Source organism: Myodes glareolus, chromosome 1 (genome assembly GCF_982192425.1).
Source record: "Myodes glareolus chromosome 1, mMyoGla1.1, whole genome shotgun sequence".
Taxonomy (NCBI): Eukaryota; Metazoa; Chordata; class Mammalia; order Rodentia; family Cricetidae; genus Myodes; species Myodes glareolus.
Genome location: NC_142026.1, coordinates 86,659,347 through 86,682,242, shown reverse-complemented (window position 1 = coordinate 86,682,242; position 22,896 = coordinate 86,659,347). Strand labels below are relative to the sequence as shown.

Below are 22,896 nucleotides of genomic sequence, written 5' to 3'. Positions count from 1 at the left end.
AAGGTTTCTAGTACTATGAAGTGCCTGCTTTTGCATTTTATACATATGCTGATGCAAAACCCTGAACAAAAGCCTAGTTTCCCCTCCCTTCCTTCCTTCCTTCCTTCCTTCCTTCCTTCCTTCCTTCCTTCCTTCTTTCTTTCTTTTCTTTTTTTCTTTTTTGGTGACCGGGCCTATGCATAGCCCTACCTCCTGAGTGCAGGAATTACAGCCTAATTTACAATGCTTATTTCATTGACTGTAGCTGGTTATGGCTTCAGGTGCTGGCTGACATAAATGGATGGAAAGGTGGCTGAGGAGGGGCTTACACAGGAAAGCAGCTTCTGCAGTGGATCTTCTGAGTACTGGTGTCTGTCTTCTGTGTGCATTCTCTTAATGGAAATGTGCTCAGATGCGAAGGCCAAGGGGCAGCACCCAGAAGGGAACTTAAATGAGAGGAGAACAGCTTTTACCTCTGCTTGCTAGTAGTGGTCTCAAGTACTGTAGCCAAAGATCTGAAGATGCTTTGGTCTTAGCAGACCAGAGTTCTACGATTGGTTAGTGATGTGTGATGAGATGCGGATGAGGTCAGAGGTCACTAACACACGTGGCTAACAGAAGTCATTGCCTAATTGGTAAAGTGCTTGCTTGACAAGCTTCCGAGTTTAACCCCAGCGTCCACATATAGAACCAAGTATGGAGGCACATCCTTGTAGTCCCAGCCCTACAAGTGGAGCCGGGAGGAGCCCAGAAGCTCATTAGCAGCCTACCTAAGTAATCAGTGAGCCCAGGCCCTAGTGAAAGGCCTTGCCTCAAAATCAATGTGCACTGCCAAGAGTCAAGCTGAAAGGTGACTTGTGGCCTCCATATACATGTATGTGCACACACGTGCACCCCACCTCCCAACATGCATTCACACAGGCTGAGGGAAAATAAAAAGAAGCTGAAGTTGGTGGAATATTCTGGTAGCCACTGCTTGGTCATTTGGGCAGCTAGGTGACCAAATGGAAGTCAGTGGTCACTGACAACACACATGACTTTTGTGTTCCCTGTGCAGCCCAGCGTCGTGGAGATGCAGGCGTAAAACCAGGGGGATAAGCAAACACGGTTCTTGTTGTTACAGCTTTGGTTCGGAACCTAGGCAGGTTCAGGTTAATTTCAGCCCAGAACTTGTGTGTGCGAATGAAAGTTATCAAATCGTGAATGCCATTCCCTCGGCAATATGAACCCATTGCAGGAACTGCTGTGTTGGACAGCTCTGAGCGCTGCCCTGCCCCAGGCTTCCTCCTGGATGATAGAATTCTCTCCCACAAAAGTAGAGCAAAGCCTAGTGACTGGAGGTCACCTAACCCTGGGGTCACCATGAGGTCACTTGAGCGGAGATGGGGATCATTTACAGAGGCCAAAGAAACTGGAGAGCCAGAGGAGGTGGGGGTCGGGGAGGAGCATAACACCAGGAGAGTCATAGGCAGTGGGAGTTGGGGAAGGGTCGTCATACCAAGAGAGCCACGGGAGGTGGGGGTCGGGGAGGGGCATAATACCAGGATTCGGGGTGCTGTGCTTCAGGTGCTGCATCTGCAGGAATGGGACTGTTTCTCCAGAAATCCTTCCATCTCCACTGCTTGTCTGTAAGGCTAACCAGAAGACACGGGAACATACAGTATTCTGTGCGTGCCTAACTTCTCTCAAATGGTTTGAGAGAAGGTTGTGTTCAAATCTGTTCAGTCTTCCAGTTTCTCCAAAGCCTCCTGCCTGGGAGGGAGCCTGAGGTGGGGGTGGGGGGGTGAGGTGTAGGGGGTCACTGGAGAGAGAGAAAGCTACTTACTGGATGGTCTTTGAGTCAGTGAGATGTTTGTTTTGCCATCTCATTTTGAGAATTTTCACACTGACATAAAGAGTTGGAGTTTGTGTTGGGCGGAGGGGATGTAAAAATTAATGAATCAGAAGAGATGGAGAGAGAATTCTGAACAGGTAGCAGCTTAACATGTCAGCAATTGACTTCAGCAGCGTGAGGGTGGTGGGATAGAGGGTGTGAACAGTGATTGCTCTCCTAATGTAAACTGCAGGTGAATTTGTGACTCCACCTCACTTATAATCCCATCTCAGGTGATGGGAGCATCAAGGATGGGGCACCAAGGAAACGGCTGAAAGAGGTGATGGTGTCAGGTTTAATCATCTGCTGGGCTCTTTGGAGGGGTAGAAGTGGTACCCACCAGTCCGGGCTCTGCCAATTTCTGGATCTATGGCACTGAGTGACATTCTCTAAGCTTTAGGGTCATAACTTATAATGCAGAATTAATAATGGTATCTTTATCAGTCAAGCCAGGCTAAGCTTGATAGTGAGGCCTCCAACCAATAATCCATAATGTGTGATAAGCATTTTATAATTTCTTATCTTTGTTTCAAGGAAAAGGCACTTTCCCAGGGTAACATGGGAAGTCAGCTGGCCAGGACTTAAGCATAACAAATGTCTACCCTCAAATCAAACTCTCTCTGTCTGGTTTGGGACATGCCCTGATTTCACAAGTAGGACTGATAGGGACCATGAACAATTGCTGCTCAGCCGAGTTGCTAGCAAGCATTATCTTGATTGATCTAGTGCAGCCTCTTTGGAAGAGGCAGCAATAGGAAAATTACACTACCAAGCACAGTTTGCAAAAGTGCCCTTTCCCCGCTGTTAATGGGAAAGAAATCTTTTTCCTTTACACTGTTACACTTTGCATAACTAGAATCCCCTGAGCTGGGCTGAGAATGTACAACGGGACCTGGGAGGGACAGGCACTGTGCTGTCCTTTTAGCTCAGCAGTGAAGACTAGTCCTCTTCCTAAATGTACCCCCTTCGTGCCCAGACCCTGTGCCCGAGGCCCAAGACCTGCTAGCCCTGCCCAGCAAGTAGAACTGTGTGCTTCTAGTTTCCATCCAGCCTCATCAGGCCTCCCTTTTGTCCGAGTTGCTCTTAAGCCTGGCTTTCGAAAGTTCAATGTGCAGGCAAAGCCTCCTGGGATTGGTTCTGGTTCAGTAGGACTGGGTGGCGGTCTGAGGCTCTGCCTGTCAATCATGCTCCTGGGCGGATGCCAATGCGGCAGACCACGCCTAGATTACAGAATAAACATCTCTTGTCCTTTCCCAGCAAGGCTGAGGATCCTTTATTGCTCTAATAGAGATTTTAAAACGAAAACAATAAATCGATAAACGTGGCTAGCTTTGAACTAAGGCTTTACTGAAATGATCTGCTCTTACCCACTACCCCACCGTTTACTTAGATAATTATTTAGATAACGCTTTAGAGGCAGCTGCCAAACCACGATTTTTCACTGCACCCTCACCCTGTGCTTTATTTCTACTAATACCTATGTTTGCTTTAGCCTCGCGCATCACACACAGGTCTCTTCGAGAGCAGTGCCTCTAATCTAATATTTCCAAAGCAACCGGCAACTGCTGCCGATGAAAACGAAGCCTGGCAGAATGCTGTCGGGTGAGGAGCTCGCCTTCGGTTCAGTGGTTCACGTCTCACCGGAAGCTCTGGCCTTGGAACGGGATGGACTCAGGCTTACTGACCACAGGCTTCCCATTGTCGCTTTCTCACCGCGGCGACAAGCTCCATTCACCACAGACAGCCTGGGATCTACTCAGATTCTCTTTCTGGAAATTTCTGTGAGTCAGTGAGCTTTGGGTACTGGCAGGTGGTCAGGAACTTTCGCCCCCCATTTTTCATAAAGTCATTTCCTTCCCAGCAGATCTGAGCCGCAGCTGGCCTGTTTCTGTCCCTCAGACAGTGCTGTCCCCTCTGGGGAAAGTGAGGGAAGTGCACCGGCTTTGATGAGACTTCCTTTTACCTTTGTCCCTTGCTAACACGCCAGCTGTGAACGGCTGAGAGGCAGCCAGAAGTCAGCAGACCCTCAGAGAGAAAGGTAAAGAGGAAAACGGACATTTTCCAGGCACCATTTTCTACTGAGGCACGAAGCTGCCACCAGATACGCTTCCTACAGGGTTCTGAAGGAGCTCACTGTGCAGTCTGTGGTGCGCCCCTCAGGGATGGAGAAGGGAGGCAGCTAGAGCAGCCAGCTGTTCATCTCTAAGTCCTTGGCATGAAGCCTGGTGCCGTGACAGCCACTTGACTTTGGAGACTCATCTACCATGGGTTCATCCCTCCTGGAAGGTGTGAGCACTCAGACAGGCAGCTGTAGGGACAAGACAATTTAAAAGGGATTTCCCATCACCAACCCCAGTTCGGCCATTAAAATGTTTATGTACGCACCTCTCGCTGACCATTCCCTGCCTGTTCCAGTTTCTGCCCAGCCTTCCTCCCTTGCTCCTATTTCTGGACCTTCAAACCACGCCCCTTAGAATATGCTGGAAGAAAAATATACTTGATTATTGTTCTCTTGGGGCAAACCTATAATAGTTTGGTGTTGCCTTCGTAACCAAGGTCTGGACACTCCTGCCTGTTCCAGGATATGGAGCCATCTGCTGTTCCTGGGGCATCAGCCTTATTTCCCAGCAGATTTATGTCAATGGTGACAGAAGCTAGAGTCATCAGAAAGGGGGAAACCTCAGCTGAGAAAATGTCTCCCAAAGATGGGGCGGTAAGCAAACCTGCAGGCATTTTCTTCCTCAGTGTTTGATGTGGGAGGGCCCAGCCCATTGTGGGTGGTGCCAGCCCTGGGCTGGTGGTCCTGGGTTCTATAAGAAAGGAGGCTGAACAAGCCATGAGGAGCAAGCCAGTAAGCAGCACGCCTCCATGGCATCTGCATCAGCTCCTGCTTCCAGGTTCCTGCCCTGTGTGAGTTCCTGCCCTCACTGCTGTCAATGATGACCTGTAATATGGAGCTGTCAGTGAAATAAACCCTTCCCTTCCCAAGTTACTTTTGGTCACGGTGTGTCATCACTGCTATAGTAAGCCTGGCTAGGGCACTGTCTCAGTTCTAGAGGCTGAAGACTAAAGACAAGGCATCAAAAAGTAGGCCTCTGTCCTTGGCCTGCTTGTCTGAGTCCTCATATGATCCTTTCTCTGCGTGAGCAGGCCTGGCGTTTCTTCATATGTTCTCACATGATCCTTTCTCTGTATGTACACACCTGGTGTTTCTTCACATGCCCTCATATGATCTTTCCTCTACATGTGCAGGCCTGGCGTTTCTTCATGTGTCCGCATGTGATCCTTTTTCTGCATGTGCAGACCTGGAGTTTCTTCATGTGTCCTCACATGATCCTTATGTCTGCATGTGCGTTTCTTCACGTGTCCGTGTTTCTTCTCATAGAGACACGAGACAAATTGTGTTTGGGCACATCCTCGTGGCTCCATTTTAACCTGGTCATCTCTGAAAAGGTCCTCTGTCCAAATTCAGTCAGGTGTGGGGGTTAAGCCTTCAGCCTAAAAATCTTGAGGAACACAATTCAGTCACGGCAGCCAGGACCTAGCTGTGGGGCACATGGAACTGGGATTCCACGGGGAGTTGTTCCCTGATGCTGCGAGGGAAGCTATCGTCTCTCTGAGGCTCCCCATCACTCACTCACAAGCCTTTTGAGGCCTGAGCTCTTCTCTTCCTGAGGGGCCGCCCATGCCCCGGCTGACTTCCTCCTCTGACCTATCTCCACACGTGCACAGCCTCACATTGCCAATTCTTGTAGGGTTTTTAGTTTTGCCTCCTTGACGGGACTGGCTGGCTCATGGGGTGTGGGATGCCTCCCACAGACCAGGAATAACTCCCTTCCCCTACCCAATGGTGGTTTCTCCTTTTGGAATAATCTAGAGCTACTAGTAGCTATATTTGTTTATGGAAATCTCTTAGGGGATCCTTGAGGGAAGTCCAGTCAGATCTCAGGAAAGTTCCTCCTCCCTAATCACTCAGCCCCCAATTTAGAACTGGGGTTGGAAAAAAAAGTCATGAGTTTAGGTCCCCTAATTGATGAAGCATGCTTATGTTGTCCTAAAAAGAATTACTGCCAAGATGAGAATCATCCATTCCTCAGTGTTCCCCATGCAGCAGACTGAAGACATCTTCCTCCCCGAAGCGCCGCAGATCCTGTGGACGTTGCTCTGTTTCCAGTATTAATCTCTTGCCAGGCTGGGGAGAATGTCTTCTGAGATTGAAAGAGTTAAGACTAGTTATGTATTGAACACATTCCCGGGTAAGTTAATTATTGACCTCGCTTGTGAATCATTCATAGCCTTTGAGAAGTATCCGAATACTTCCTCCGGCAGCAAATGTTTTCCTGGCCTTATTTGTGGACTGGAGGCTGGGGTCAGGGAGAGTGTGAGGAGGAATTGAGACACTTCCTTTCCCCTCTGAACAGGAACTGTTTCCTTAAACACAGCCTCTCTTCCTTGGCTACCTGCTCAGAGTGCTTCAGTTAACTGGAAGGCTCGTGTAGAGTGTGCTATTCTCCAGGGCACGCCACGGGAAGACACCAGCTACCTTCCCTTTCGTTCCTGAATGAGGTATTGAGGATCAGCCATCTTGCCTCTGTGTCCCTTGAGTTTCAGCCCTGTAGGAATGCAACATCTTAACGTTCTAAGTAATTCTTCTGATTATATCCCTGAGGATTTAGATTAAAAAGCAAAGGCTTTCTTTCAGTTGACCCGCCAGAGAGGCGTTTCTGAGGGTTTGTGGTTAACCGAGGCCACACACCCAGTAAGCAAGCAACAGATGGGGTTTTAATGGAAGTGGCCTCTGGTGGGGGCTGGACTCCTGTGGTGTCTGGTAACAGCTGGGCCTGCCTACTTGGATATGAGAGTAGAGGGGCCCAGTCAGGTCTCACTGGCTATGGGGTTCAGGTTCAATGCTTGTGAAAACAGACACCAAAATAATCAGAGAGCTACATTCCTGTGTGCGAGCAGCTAATCCCCACGCCTTTGAAGGGCCAGAAAACATAGGCGGAGGGAGGCACGCTCTGGAAGACCAGACCTCTGGTCTGCAGTTCTCATAGTGCCCAAGTCAGTTCAAGGTTTCTCAGTTCATCGCAGATGACAAAAAGGAGCTTCTTTGTGTTTGTCATTTGAGACTGTGTCTCACTCTGTTGCCCTGACTGGCCTCAAACTCAGAACCGGCCTCCCATCTCAGACTCCCAAGCGCTGAGGTCACAAGCATGAAGCACCACGCCAGGCCGTGTTATGGGCTGTTTCTGGTGTTGAATAAGGAGTGACCAAGATGCGGTCCGCTGCTTTCCTGACCCTCTATCACAAGCTTTTATCATTTTCAAATAACTTAGGAAGTCTTCATTATTCAAGAATTTAAATTTATACAAGCTATTTCTCCAGTCTAGAAGAAATTACCGGCAAGGGGCTTTTGACTAATTCCTTTTCAGTTTGTGTGCAGAATAGTGGACTTATTATGTCCCCGTATGTAGATAGCATCGTACTTGGCTCATATTCGTTCCCTGGCACCATTTCCTTTCCCTCCTCACTCTTTGTACTGGTCCAGTGTTTATTTTAAGATAGGCTTTCACTATATAGCCCAGGCTAGCCCGGAACATACAATCCTCCTGCCTCGGTGCTGAGCACTGGGATTGCAGGCATGCTGGCACAAGACTTATGAAGTAAACAAATGAATATTTTCTTTGTCAAAAACGGATGTAATTTGCCAAAGCTAGAGATAAATCATTCTCAACTTGTGTAATCAACACGGTCTGATTTCCAGTCCAGGCCGGTGGGGCAGAGCATGTCCAGAGGCACGGCTGCTTCCCTAGGGACATGCTGGACTAGCTGGTGGCGCTCTGTACAGCTGCCTTCCTCTTGAGTTTGTAGTAGTTCCTTGGTATAGGGAAGGTAGGACTCCAAAGGGAATCTTCCAGGGAATTCCAAAATGCTCCAGGTGCTTTTCAAGGCCCCTTGCACCACACTACAAGTAGTGGCATTTTGGCTGCTAGTCCCTGTCTAACCTCTAAGAACCTGAGATTTTAAAGCCAGGCTTGGCAGGTAAGAAAGCAGGCAGGCAGGGCAGGCAGGGCAGGGTGGGCAGGGCAGGGCAGGCAGGGCAGACAGGCAGGCAGGGCAGGGCAGGGTATACAGAACAGACAGGGCAGGGCAGGGCAGGGCAGGGTAGGGTAGGGTTGGGCAGGGCAGGGTAGGGCAGGGCAGGCAGGGCAGGGCAGGGCAGGCAGGGCAGGGCAGGGCAGGACAGGGCAGGCAGGCAGGACAGGAAGGGCAGGGTAGACAGGGCAGAAAGGGCAGACAGGCAGGCAGGGCAGGGTAGGGCAGGGTAGGCAGGGCAGGGCAAGCAGGGCAGGCAGGGCAGGGCAAGCAGGGTAGGCAGGACAGGGTAGGGCAGAGCAGGCAGGGCAGGGCAGGCAGGGTAGGGCAGAGCAGTCAGGGCAGGGCAGGCAGGGCAGGCAGGGTAGGGCAGAGCAGTCAGGGCAGGGCAGGCAGGGCAGGCAGGGCAGGGTAGGGCAGGGTAGGCAGGGCAGAGCAGGCAGGGCAGGGCAGGCAGGGTAGGGCAGAGCAGTCAGGGCAGGGCAGGCAGGGCAGATAGGATAGGACAGGGCAGGATAGGGTAGGGCAGAGTAAACAGGGCAGGGCAGGAAGGACAGGGCAGGCAGGGCAGGGTAGGGCAGAGCAGGCAGGGCAGGGTAGGCAGGGCAGGCAGGGCAGGGCAGGCAGGTTCTAACCTGGCAGCTGCCATCTTTCTTACCAGCTCCACGTTCCAGCGTTTGGAAGTCTTCTGTTCGAGCCAAGCACATACAACGTCTATTTCTGCTTGTTAGCTCTTGAAGCCATTGCTTTTTCTATATGATTTTATTTAATATTCATGGGGACCCAGCTTCATAGTCTCCAATTTTCAGAGAAGGAAACTGAAGTGCTGAGCTCATGGGTTACTCTCTCAAGCATGTGCCATTAATAGAAAAACTGGCAATGTGGGTAGTGGGTGAAGTTTCTTTAGCAAAAAACAAACAAGGAGAAAACTCAGCTCTTGGTCCCAGTGAAGATGCTTAGAGAAGCAGGAGGCCTGGAAACGTTGCTTGTGTCGTAAGAATTCACACTCTACTAGTCTAGAGGTGTGTGTGTGTGTGTGTGTGTGTGTGTGTGTGTGAGAGAGAGAGAGAGAGAGAGAGAGTATATATGAGTGTATGTGTGTGTGTGAGAGAGAGTGTATATATGAGTGTGTGTGTGTGTGAGAGAGAGAGAGTGTGTGTGTATGAGTGTGTGTGTGTGTGTGTATGTGACTGTGTGTGAGTATGTATGTTTACGTGTGTGAGTGTATATAGATATGTGTGTGTGTGTATGTGACTGTGTGTGAGTATGTATGTTTACGTGTGTGAGTGTATATAGATATGTGTGTGTGTGTGTGTGTGTGTGTGAGAGTATGTATGTTTACGTGTGTGAGTGTATATAGATATGTGTGTGTGTATATATACACGTGAGTGTGTGTATGTTGTGTATGTATGATGTTCAGTTGGATCCAGAAATCCCCATTCCTGTCTGACTCTCTCACCAAATCTCACCTACTCAGAAAGTCTCTGAACAAAGAAAAGGCACCAAAAAGCTCAGTTTTGCATTCTCGGCAACTATGGTAACTTGCTTCCCTGCTGCTGCAAGCAGCCCAGGTCCCCACCTAAGCACTCAACTTTTGATCTTATTTGGGCACAAACCCAGCTTGTGGCAGACATGTCATCACCTCTCACCTACAACCTATATAAGCTCCCTGCCTTAGTTTGGGGGTGTGACTTCTCTGGCCCCCATCTCTGGAACTGAAGAACTTGCCTGGGAGTTGCTTTGCTCAAATGAACCTGTTATACTTTTTCAGTTTGGCTTGATCTGGCTGTTGTAAGAAATTTATTATGAAATTTATTTTGGGGGGGTGAAGCAGAAAACCTATTCTACGTGTGTGTGTGTGTGAGAGTCTATGTATGTGTATGTGTGAATGTGTATGTATGTGTGTGTGTGTATTTATGTGGATGATTTGTATATGTTTGGGTATTTGTTGTGGCCATCATGTCTTTTCTGCCATCCCTATGATAGCCTTGTGATAACAAACAAACAAACAAACAAAAAACAAAGCCTTGTCTGATCAGGCAGTGGTGATGCACACCTCTAATCCCAGAACTCAGGAAGCAGAACCAGGTGGATCTTTGAGTTGGAAGACATGGAAGACAGCCTGGTCTACACAGAGAGTTCCAGTATAGCCAGGGTTACACAGAGAAATTACCACCACCACCACCACCACTACAAAACAAACAACAACAACAACAACAACAAAAAAGGCCTTGTCTGTCTGGACCTCTGATTGGAGGCTACAGAGCAAAAATGTGGTGAATTGCTTTGGAGGATGCTAGCTGGGAGGGAGGAAAGGAAAGGGAGGATGTCTTCCCACAAACCTGCATCTTGCCTTGCCTTTACTAGTTCACAGATGGTCGCGTGGGCTTTACAGAGACAAACTCACAAAACTGCCCAAATGGCCCCAAGGAGTGCCCTTTCAGGCTCTTAGCTGCTTAACACTCATTCTCTGCGTGTTTCTAGTTTTCTGACGACTTTCAGGGCTCTGATGTCCAGGTCCTTACCACGCCTTCCCCTCCAGAATTCCAGAATTCCTCATTCCTCAAGGGTTCTGCCCCACCGTGGCTGCCAGTCTGAAAACTGAAATTCCACTGTAGAGGGAGCATATAAGAATGAGAAGTTAGGAGCCCTGAGATGTCTCAGTGGATAAAGGTGCTTACCACACAAGCCTGGAACCTGAGTTAGACCCCCATCATGGTGGAAGGAGACAACCAACTTCTAAAAGTTGACTTCTGGCACGTGTGCATGTACATGTGCACACGCGCGCGCACACACACACAGAGATATTAAATTAAATACAACAAACAAACACATAGACAAGATTTTATTTAACACTGTGATTAAAAGGAAGTTTTGGGCCACACCATTAACCCTAGCTCTCAGGAAGCAGAATCTCCATGAGTTTGAGGTCAGCCTGGTCTGCAAAGTGAGGTCTAAGACAGTCATAGAGACACTCTGTCTCAACAAATAACCAAATAAGCAAATGAAAACAACCAGAAGCAAAAAAATCCCCAAACAAACAGCAACAACAAAAAACAAAAATAAATTTTAAAAAAGGAAGTTTTAAACCTGGCCTTCCTTAAAAGTACCGAGTGCTAGCATGACCCTAAGAGCTGGCAGAGTGCCCACGATTTATAAGAGGTAAATTATACGATGTTTTCCCATGCCAGGCTTAAGGTGCAGCTTGTTTTTTATATGCCTCTCCTGAAGATGAGCTAATGCTAGGGCTGCATTATTCACACTTATGTCACACTGCTAAAACGAAGAAATGTAATTGTATAAGTGTATTTATAATTTATGGTTTGATTCTTACTCGTTGATTTTATTCAAGTTTTCTTTTGCTGAAGTTTAATTTGAAAGTTTGCCCTAGTTGGTATATTTATTCTCTTGCTATAAAGAAAGAGGCCATCAACCAACAAAAGATGATTGAAATTTGGGGTTTTTGTGAGACTGTGGCCATGGATTCCTTTGTGCTTCCGGGTCAGGCTCCCTGTTGCCTGTGTGGCTTTAGGTTCCATTATCCTTACCAGGCAGCAGGAATTCACTGTAGCAATGCCTTTAGTCTTCTTTCCTTTCCTAGATAAACCGAATAATGCCAGAATGATCAACCCAATTGCTTCCCTCTTTCCCCTCCCAAGGAAAAAGTGTTTTGAGTCCTTTTTGAATCACTGGGAATCAAGGGCTAGAAAAGACAGTAGAAGGCCGAAAACATAATTGGCGCTCAGCTTAGGGAAAAGTGGAGGGAGAGGAAGGATCTGGGATAAACTGTCAACCGAGACAAATTGTGCAAATGCAACAGATAAGGCAAAGTGGGTGGAGAGGAAGGATGAACGTGTGTCTATAGGCCGTGCACTTTGTGTTGGCCTTCTCTTCAGCAACCTCAAAAGAGACATTGCCTTGCTCTGTTTTGTTTGAGACAGAATCTCATTATCTAAACCAGTCTGGCCTTGAACTCATGATTGCCCTATCTCAGCCTCTTCAGTGATGGAATTACGGTGTGCTCCACCACACTCAGCTTCGGAAGAGAATATAAGCCTGAAGAACCAAGCCAGGCCAGCGTACAGGAGGACTGAGGTTCATGGATAGGTATGCATGGGTAGCCATGAAAATGTAGGGGGATTCGAAGGCAGGGGTCTGAGTCAAGACCTCAGAATCAAGACTCTGAAGTTTGGGGGATAAAAGTGGAAGACTGTTAGGACTGGAGCTCTTGTGAAAGCAAGGAAAATGCCTGGCCAAAGACTTTGACCCATACTGCGGTGGGGCATTTCCAGGGAGGACTGTCACGTGAGATAGTGACAGGGAGGGAGGGAAGAGGACCCCTGTCTCGAATGCTTGTAGCACCAACCAATGTGCTTGTGGCCTGAATGGAGGAACTGGAGAAGGCATGAGCCCGTTTTTGAGTGAGTATGTGTACAGTTGCTGCCAGTTTCTCCAGTCTTTTGATGTCAACGAAATGCCAGTGGCTCTCCAAGAAATGCTGGGGCCTCTAGTACCAGAGGGGGACACCGAGGCATCCACCTTCTCAGACTGAGGAGTTGTTCCCTTTCTGCCTTTCCAGTATGTAGATGGCCATTGTTATCTGCCCAGCTCCACTGTGTTAGACAAGCCAACAAATCCCTCCTACGTCACTTCCCTGTCTTCTACTGCTCCTGGCCCTCCAGAGATGCCCGGCTAGTGCGGTGCATGTTCGAGCTGTTGGAAGGACAGTGTATAGAGTAGGTATAACTGGGAGGAAAACCACAGCTAACAGGTCAGGTCAGTCAATGAGAAAGCCATCTGTACCCATGTAAAGATTATTCTTTTTGGAGCACAGATAGGACTTGAACTTTAGCTTTGTCTGTAAGGATTGTTTTCTAAGTCAGAAAACAAGTATCTCTCTAGGCATTTTATAACTTGCTCATTTCCTACCACTCAGTCGATGTCCAGTTAAAACGATCTTCTGTTCGGTTCAGCTGGTCATAGCTTCTCTGGGAGGCGATCAATAATAGCACAATAATTCTGTGCTATTCAGAGTTCAGTAAGACAAAGAACTCTCATGAGTGACACAGGGTGTGGGATACAGGCATTCCGCCTGTGTGCTTATGAGAGCTGATGGTTGTCGACGGGGTCCTTGCTCCTGTGAAGTTCAGCGTTGAGTCTGAAGTCCTATGAGTCAGCCAGCTGGGAAGCTGAGAAGGGAGTTGAGTGTGGATAAAAACGGAGTGAGGACCCGTGGGATTCATGGTTGACCTAAGTGTCTCCCTCATCAGCTCAGCCCCGAGTCATGCAGTGTCCACAGAATACGCTGTGTCCGTTGACATGGAGCTGCGTTTACACTTGGCCTGGGGTTCAGAGACTGCCAGAGGAACTGTGGTCAGTGCTGGGGGAGCTGTGGGTCTGGGTGCTGACCAACAGGCCAGACCAACAGGCCAGCAAGTGTTCACCGGCTGCTGTACCACGCCTACTCTGGAGCAAGGAGAATGTGGCTACCATTTCACTCCCAGCAGATCTGATGGAAATACGTCTTGTGGCCAGCCTAACCCTAACCTGGAAGCGTCCAAGGCAGTTCTTGAAAACACCGTTTCTGTTTAGTTTGGTTGTCATGGTGCCAAGCCAACATAGCCTCTCCCTTGTCAATTTGGCATACTTTGCTCTCCTTTGAAGCATGTTTAACTCACAAATAAAGACAGCAGTATCAGTGTGCTTCAGCCTGCTGTTGAATGCAGTTCTTCCTGCCCTCAAAATCCTCTGTCATCCCCCCACCCCGCCCCAGGCTGTGAACCTGAGGGGATGTTAGCTCCCTTCTAGCTATGTCTTATGGCTGTAGCTGAACTGCATCCTGTAACTGAAGTTGCTCCAGGCAAATGCAGGATGATTCATACCAAGTTGAGCATCAGGCACACGTCTTATGGTGGTGATAGGGGAGTGTGAGAGGGTGATTACCTTCCTAAGATAACAATCTTTTTGTTTTTAAATCCAGACTCAGTAAAGCTTTGTTCCGAATGAGATTGTGAATGTACTGATGCTTTACTACTTTAACTTAAATTGTCTGTTCCATCCATTTTTAAAAATACTAACAAATGCTTTTGGAAAAAGTGCCCCACCCCACCCCACCCCACCCCGAAAAGAGAAGAGAGCCCACACTGGGGCTTCTGCAGTGTAGCTTGGCATAGACATTAATTTCACAAGCCCCCAGTCTTCCTTTACCTATTAGGGAACCAAAACCATGAAAGTGAACTTTTGACCAGAAGCCTCCTGGAGACAGAAACAGAGGAACCAGGAAGAACAGTAGTATCTAAGTTAGTTTTCTACACTCTGACAGAACACCTGAGACTGGGCAATTAATAAAGAATAGAAATTCGTTGACTCAGGGCTATGCACTCTGGGAGGTCCAAGAGCAAGGGACCACAGCTGTTATAACATGGTACAGTGACCGGTGGTGAGAGAGGTTTGGGATCACAGAGCAAGAGAAAGCTGAACTCAGCTTTGTAAGAAACCTGCTTTCCTCATGACTAGCCTGTTAACTGCTAGGCTAGCCCCACTTCTGTGTTATTGGGGGCAGAGACCTCATGACCGAATCGGCTCCCATCAGACCCCACTCCCTCACACCGCTGTGCTGCGGATTTACTTTCTAGTCTGCAAACTTTGGGAAACATATTCAAAGCATAGGAGGAACGTCTGCCCAACCGAGCCCTGGGCCCAGGACCTAGATCTGAACTCCAAAGACAAGGGAACTGTAGTAAGAAGAGGTATGGGGTATACAGAGGTCAGATGAGATCCTGTTCTGGGACCCTTCTGGCAAAATGTGACACCAAATTGTGTAGTGAACATCTCTGTATGTTATAGCACATCCTAAGTGATATATATCATAGCTCCTTTGGGCATATCTTTTGTTGTTATTGCTGCTGTTCTGATAGGGTTGTACTCCGTAGCCCAGCCTGGCCTGAAACTCACAGCAATCCTGCTGCTTCAGCTTCCCAAGTGACAGGATTATCAGCGTGAGGCAACAGGCTCAGAGTTTGCTGTTGTTGTTTTAAACAAGGTCTCACTATGTCACCTGAAGCTTGCCTTGAATATTAGAGCCTCTTGCTTCAGGCTTTGCTCTGTCTGGCATATGTAGAGTTAACCGACTTTGGTAGATGCAGGAAGCAGAGTTCAGGCCTTAAGAACAGCGCCCCAGGGGCAGCGCTGATACTCCCTAGGGGTTGGTAGTAGGGCAGGAGGCTGGATTGGGGAAAGGTGTCTGAAATTTCACTATGAGAATCACCTTCTGGGAACTCAAATATGGTTGAGGAGCAGGGGAGGGAGGAGGGAGACGGCATGGCGCTGTACCTCAGCTCTTCATGGTAAGGGGCCTGCTCAAAAGCTGGCTGTAGAGATGGCTCAGAGGTTAAGAGCATTGCCTGCTCTTCCAAAGGTCCTGAGTTCAATTCCCAGCAACTACATGGTGGCTCACAACCATCTGTAATGGGGTCTGGTACCCTCTTCTGGCCGGCAGGCATACACACAGACAGAATATTGCATACATAATAAATAAATAAATAAATATTAAAAAAAAAAGCTGGCTAAGGATGTGGTCTCTATCAAGGCCAGTAGCATGGTTTCCTACCAGATGTTAGCACTGAGTGAAGTTGAGGGTTCAACTGAACCTGTCTCAACTGTTTTTACAGCTTCCCGAGATTACAATTACTTAAATACTTTTAATATATTAAAAAACAAAACAAGCCTGGTATGGTTCACTGGCTAAAACAGTAAGAGGATGAGTTTGAGGCCAGTCTGAGCTAAGTAGTGATTACCTATCTAAAAACAAACATCCCCCCAAACAAAACAAAACGAAACAAAGCAGTGCCCCCACCCTCCCGTGGACCTAACTCTGTGGGAGATCCATCTTTTTGTTTTGTGTTTGTTTCCATGGTCCCAGGGGTGAATCCAGAAGCTTGGGCAAGCTAGGCAAGCGTCTGTGTTTTTTAATAAAAATCTCAACAATTGAGTTCCGGTGACCCATGATTGAAAATCATCACATTATCTCAAAGCCCTGGGTCTAATTTTGTCATTTTGGAAAGTAAGCGCCTTACTACATGGTATTGCTAACTGGTCTGGGACAGACTCACATAAGAAATACTATTGTTCTTTAGCAAATGCCTGATATCTATATCAAGTGAGAGAGACAAATAAAAGGAGCAGGAGAGGTCGGTGGAAGGCACGTGCTTCTCTTTCCTCTGTGCTCTGAAGGGCAGGGAACCTGTGCAAGCGTCATGTGAGCAAGGTTGTGTGTGCAGGGCAGGGGACCTGTGCAAGCATCTTGTGAGCAAGGTCGTGTGTGCAGGGCAGGGGACCTGTGCAAGCATTTTGTGAGCAAGGTCGTGTGTGCAGGGCAGGGGGCCTGTGCAAGCATCATGTGAGCAAGGTCGTGTGTGCAGGGCATGGGACCTGTGCAAGCGTCATGTGAGCAATGGCGTGTGTGCAGGGCAGGGGACCTGTGCAAACATCTTGTGAGCAAGGTCGTGTGTGCAGGGCAGGGGACCTGTGCAAACATCTTGTGAGCAAGGTCGTGTGTGCAGGGCAGGGGACCTGTGCAAGCATCATGTGAGCAAGGTCGTGTGTGCATCTTACTTGACTTCTGGGCTGTTCTGAGACCTAAAGAAATATGGGGAATAATTAGAGAAGTACCCCCAAACCTATGCATAAGGACGTATGTCCACGTGAAAAATGGAAGCAATTAGAAGTAGCAAATATTCAGAAAATGAGAAGTAAGTTATGTTGTAGACTTATGGAAGTATTACATAAATACAGGTGTTGGATCTTTAAAAAGTAATGGGATATAAGTTCTTCATTGTAAAATGATATAGTCAGGAACTTTTGAGTTGCTGGGGATCACATTTAGGGTTTTATACATATTGGAGAAGTACTCTGGCCCTAAGCTATATTCCTGGTCTAGAATATGAGAATAATAGTCATTTTATAAAAGACTAGATGTCAGTAAATTAAAATGTGAGTGGTGAGCCTCTCTAAATGGTGTGAGCACATATAATTTTATTTTCTCTTCTACATTTTTATTCTACAATAAATAATTTGACTTTTGTCATTATAGATAAATGCTATTAATCTTGAAATGTGCCAAGAACTGTTAACACATAAGTGTAGTGGCATTTCATTTGTATTTTAATAAATAAATCTTGCCTGAAGTTCAGAGAGTAAAACAGCCCCACTAATCAGCCTTAGAGATCAGGCAGTGTTAATACACACCTTTAATCCCAGTAGCCAAACTAGTTTGTTATAGAAACTGGACAGTGCATGCCTTTAATCCCAGTGGTGCATGCCTTTAATCCCAGCCCTAGAGATGACTACAAGATGGGAGGAGACGGCCCTCAGACACAGTCTCATTCTGAGATTCCTGGAGGTAGTAGGATCACCATTTTGGACTGAGGTTGAGGTAAGAGCCAATGACGGCTGTTTTGCTTTTTGGGTCTTCAGGTTGAACCCCAGTTTCTCTAAGTTTTTATTAGTTGTACTTCCCATAAACATATATAGGTAGCTAATGATAGCTGATCGTTTTTATGTAGCTATGCTTTCGAGTTACCAGTGCACTTCATGAATAGGATTTACGGCTTTAGCAACACATCTTAGAAAGGTAAGTCTATTCTGCAAGGACAGGAAATAGCCTGCCAGGGTGAACGGTTTCTTCTAAAATCCTTATATTTTTCTTGGGATACTTTTTCTCTTAGATTTATCATGTATGTCTGTTCACCACCCATATGCAGTGTCCCTGAAGGCCAGAAGGGACATTGGATTCCCTGGAGTTGGAGTTGTAGAAGATGGTGAGTTGCTATGTGGGTGCTGGGAGTAAAACCTGGGTGCTCTTAGCCACTGAGCCCTTTCTTCTTATGATGACTTCAGCAATATCTGTGCATTATACTTCCTTTGAGGTTTTCCTGTTATGGTTTCCAGAATTTGAGAAAAATAATTTATGTTCATTAACCCAAACCAAAACAACAACAGCAAATAATTTACACCGGGAGTTAATTATGCGCCAACCACCCCTCCATTTAATCCTGATTATAGTCTATGAAGTTCAGGATAGACACCAAGAGTGTCTGACTTCAGCCGGGACTTCTTCTTTTCTGTATATATATTATGTTTTTTAGATACATACACACAAAATGAGATCAAACGAAGAGGATCAATATGCAAAAAAATCACAAAAATATGCAATAGAAGAATAGTGCAAAGGAACAAAAGTACACAACACAGTCATACTGCAACTGAAACAGTAATCTCAAATCCTTACCTATCAATAGTCAAACAAAAATAAATAATTAATTTAATCTATAGATATTAGTTGAATACATTAACAAAATAGTGAGCTCCAGGGCTGGAGAGAGCTAGGCTGGAGAAATATATTAATTTAGAGTTTCAGATCTCTTTACTGTTCTGACAGAGGAGCTGCATTTGGTTTCCAGAACCATACTGACTGGCTTATAACCGTTTGTAATTCAGGGATATGTTTTCCTCTCTTCAGCCAGAACTTCTAAACACCTCAGTCCTTAAGGGAAAATTTAGATGACAGGAATGGAGAATCAGTTAAGTTATCAAATTAGCTGGAAGGGTTTCCCAGAGAGGCCTTCATAGCTATGGGTAGAGGCTGCTGGCAGGATGCAGTCCTGTGAGAGAGCCGCTCTCGGAGCCGCAAGGGACAGATATGGACTATGCTATGGTCTTGGCTTGGTTGTAGATGAGGGTCCACCTCATTGTACCTTGTCTTGGTCATCTGTGCAAAGGAAAAGAGGCTCCCTTCATGGGATGGTTGTTGGAATTGTATAAGTTGTTTGGGCTAAAGGTTAATATTTGGTGCTGTAAAGTGCAACTTAGTTTTAATATGCTTTCATGTATTCATTTGTTTATCATGCACTTTGTCACTACCAGGGACTGAATGTAGAACCTTGTTCTGTATAGTGTACTTTACTTTTTACTATGTTTTTCTTATTTATTTGTTTGCTTGTTTGTTAGTGGCATTCACTTTGCCACTACTGGGGATCAAACTTAGGACATCATTCATATGGTCAAGCATTCTACTGCTGAGCTACAGCTTCTGAGAGTTATTGTGTTGTTAATTAATATCCAAGTCATATAGCTTGAGGCTTGACCCCAGATTTCACGGGGAACCAACCCCAGCCTCATCCCCATTTCTGAGACTGTCAGGGCATTCCCATTTCTGAGGCTTTGCTTCCAATTCCTGCTGAGATCAAGATCTTGGTTGGTACAGTGTCATCTTCCCTGTCAAAGCATAGTTTTCCATTTATCTGGCGATTTAACCATAAACCACACAGGACTGGGTCACAGTTTATTGTGGCTTCGTCAGTGTTCTTTCCCTGACTTCTAACGTCAATAGGTATCCAACCTGTCCAGTAGGGATAGCCCATCTCCCCTTGGCCCACAAGGAGGTGAGAATTGTTCTTCTAGCCTCCTGGGAGCACATTTGAAGGCTTCTTGTGGGTGGCCTTTCTCACTGTACCAGCAATGAAGATGTAAAGTCATCAGAAACCAGCTATGCCCTGCCCTGCAGGGAGAAGCAAGTGGAGTGGAAGCCAGTTATAGCTGATGTGCCTGTCGTCATTAGTTTGAACTGTATCCGAGGGAGCCTGCTATGAGGCTTAAAGTACCTGTAAGCACTGAGGTGTGTCACAGGTTGTATTTGATGCCTGTGAATAGGTACAGAGCCATGTGGGGTGCACTTTCAGGGAAGGCAGATGCAGCAGTGGGGAGTTTAGAAGCCTTGCTGAGGTCACGGTCTGGTACACCAAAGCCGTAGACAAGGGTAATGAAGCCTGCCAGAGCTCGTTCACAGTGGGAGGGCTCTCCAAAGTCTTCCAAGCCCCTAGTGTTCCATCCACACTTGCAGGCTTTGGTACAGACTCTCCCAAAACCCAGGACCTCTTCTTCTTGGCTACCCTCTCCCCACTCCTGCCCCCGTCCCCGCCTCCCTCCCTGCAATGGGCTCAAAATGTTTCTGCCTTTTTTCTGCTCCGTGGAGACTGCACTCCTCAAATGCAGGTTACCTGTATTCAGAGGTTCTTCTAGCATATGCAGCACAAGTGGCCTGCCTGCATGATACAGAAGGAAGGGGTTCCTAGGCTCCCCAGTCATCCAGGATGACATGCCACTCGCTAGAGTGCATTCCAGATATGGGTCACCAGGTAAGCATGGAGGAATGGATCTGGGAGCAAAAATGGAGCTGCCCTGCTGGGCAGACGATCCCAACAGAGTATGGAAAAGCCCCCTTTTCTTGTGCATGGTGTAATGGTTGTTCTATCTCTTTAAGAGACAAGCCATGCCCACTCCCTCCCCCATCCACTGAGGCAGGCTGATCTTCAGCTTCCGGTCTGAGCTCACTCTCATTCCGTCTTCCTCGTCTTTCTCTTGGAGAGGCAGCTTCACTTCTGCCTCTCTTCCCACTTCTCTGCTTCTCTGCCTCTCTGCTTCTCCCCTTCTCTGTCTCTTTATCCTCTCTCTCTCTCTCTCTCTCTCTCTCTCTCTCTCTCTCTGTTTCTCTCCCTCCCTTCCTCCCTCCCTCCCTCCCTCCCTCCTTCTCCCTTCCTCCTCCATAACCCCCTGAATAAATATTCAACCTCACTCTGCATGTCATGTCTATCCATATCTCTGTCTTCTTCCCGCCCGCCTTGTCTCCCTGCCTGGGACCAGCCATTGCTCAGGGATCGGCAGCCGTCTCTGCCTAGGACTGGCTGCTCCCAGGGCCTGCTGTCTGCCGCCACATGACCCGCTACCACCATTTGGGACCTACAGCATTTCTGCTGCCTACTACCGCCAAGGATTTTGCAGCATTCTTTTTTTTTAAAATCATAAAACATGGGAAGTCTGGGGTACCACCTGGTAACCCCAGGTGGCTTGTAGAAGGGAAGATGCTGAGGCGAGGACAAATAGTCCCAGGCTCTGTGTTATTTACAGAAGGGAAGAGGAAAAGGAGCAGAGAGCAGAAGAGGGTGAAAGGACCACTGGATGACCCTGAAGCATGCTGTGCTCTGGACTCTAAGGTGTGCCAAGCATTGCATGCCACCCTGGAGGTCTCACAGCTGTACCGACAATACTGCCCAGTCCTTACGTGACTGGGTTTCAGCCATGAGAAGCAAAGACTGTAGATGGAGTAAAAATGTATCACAGCCCACCTTGTTCCAAAGCCTGCATTCTCCCCACCTCCCTGAGTGCGGACCCACTGTGAGAGGCAAATCCCCCCCCCAGCACCCCAAAAGCTGGTGCCGGTAACCAGTCATACCGGGATGGGGTGAAGGTGGGGAGAGAATGGTGGCTAGGGAGGGAAAGGAGCTCCTGCCTGGCGTCGTTTCCCAAGACTAGGCTGCCCCAGGGTTCATCTTGAATAGGGGACCAAGAGAGCCTGGTGGTTTCTTAAGATTAGAATAAAAAGTGAGGGGGAGGGGAGGGAGGGAGAGGAAAACTCCTTGGCCATGCCTAGGATGGGCCTAAGTAAGCACAGATCCAGAAAGCATATAGGTGCCAGAGGATGAAGTGGACTTGACCCCCAGGGGTTCTGTTGGCAGGTGCTCTGCCAGTGAGTCTCTGTGTATTTGTTAGTCATTGCTGTTTCCAGTATTACAACCCCACCCCCTGACTTCTGGGCCTTTAAGCTAAAGGAATGAGGAAGAGCACCTGATTCAAAACAAGTCAGTTCCTAATTTCAGGTCAAAGTTGAAAGTGTCAAAAATCCCAAGTACCGGCTGCCAGTGACATTACAACCACAGGTTTCTGTTGAGATTCCTCTTTGCAAGGAAGGTAGTGCATGTGTTTTTCCAGCAACGGAAATACAAGGGACTCGCTTTGGAAACCTTGGCCATGTTGTTGATTTGCTGATAAATTACCTACGAGTTGAGGTAGAGACCCAGAAATCAAACTGCAAAACTGAAGGTTCCTCTTTAGAAAGACCATTGTGCTATTTGGGGATGAAACAAGGGACGTAAGGCTCAGATCTGTATGTACTGGGGAGTTTATAATTCAGAGCCACTAGGGAGCATCACAAACGCCCAGAACTGTATAGACAAGGTCAGTGCCACCCACACAAGCCATACAAGATCAGAACAGAATCACAGACGTGAGGATGACCTCTGGAAGGAAGTGCTCAAGTCACATTTAGGAAAGAGAACTGATGTGGAAAGTTCTGTATGTGTGTTGCTTTTATTGGTTAATGAATAAAGAAACTGCTTGGGCCTATGACAGGCCAGAATAGAGCTAGGTGGGAAAACTAAACTGAATGCTGGGAGAAAGAAGGTAGAGTCAGGGAGATGCCATATAGTTGCCAGAGGAGACAGATCCTGGAACCTTGCAGGTAGGCCATGACCTCGTGGTAATGCACAGTTAATAGAAATGGGTTGACTTAAGATGTAAGAGTTAACTAGAAATGTGCATAAGTTTATAGGCCAAGCAATGTTGTAATTAACATGGTTTCTGAGGGATTATTTCGAGTCTGGGTGTCTGGGAAATGAATGAGCAGCCTCCGTCTACAGAGAACCCCACATCTGGTGGGGGAAAATGAGCCAGCTCACCTGCAGATATTCAATCATATTCAATCTAACCAACCAGTGTTGAAATTGCCTGCATCATCATTATTATTTTAATTAACTTTTGTTTAAGCAGAAGCTCACTCAGTAGCCCAGGCTGCCGTTGAGTTTATGATCCTCTTGCCTCTGCCTCTCAGATGCTGGGACTCTAGGTGTGCACCACTCTCTAGGTTCCTTATCATTGTCTTTGACATAGCTCTTGTTCTTATCAGCTGGCTCAGAACAGTCATTAGCAGACATAAGACTATTTTATTTAAGAAATGGAGCAGGACTCTAAAATTTGGTTCAAAATATCCCCCCCCCCCAGTTTTGGAGTAGAGGTTAGAGCTAGGTTTTGGAAATGTTCAGGAAATTGTGGATTTT

The 22,896-nt window shown here is 47.3% G+C and overlaps 1 long non-coding RNA gene across 1 annotated transcript; it reads left to right on the top strand.

Moving 5' to 3' along the window:
* The first annotated feature begins 3,500 nt into the window (after positions 1 to 3,500).
* On the top strand, positions 3,501 to 4,841 carry LOC146895898 (uncharacterized). Its single transcript, XR_015002392.1, has 3 exons — positions 3,501 to 3,633; positions 3,717 to 4,565; positions 4,750 to 4,841. It is a non-coding gene; the product is annotated as an uncharacterized LOC146895898 (long non-coding RNA).
* Positions 4,842 to 22,896: the final 18,055 nt, after the last annotated feature.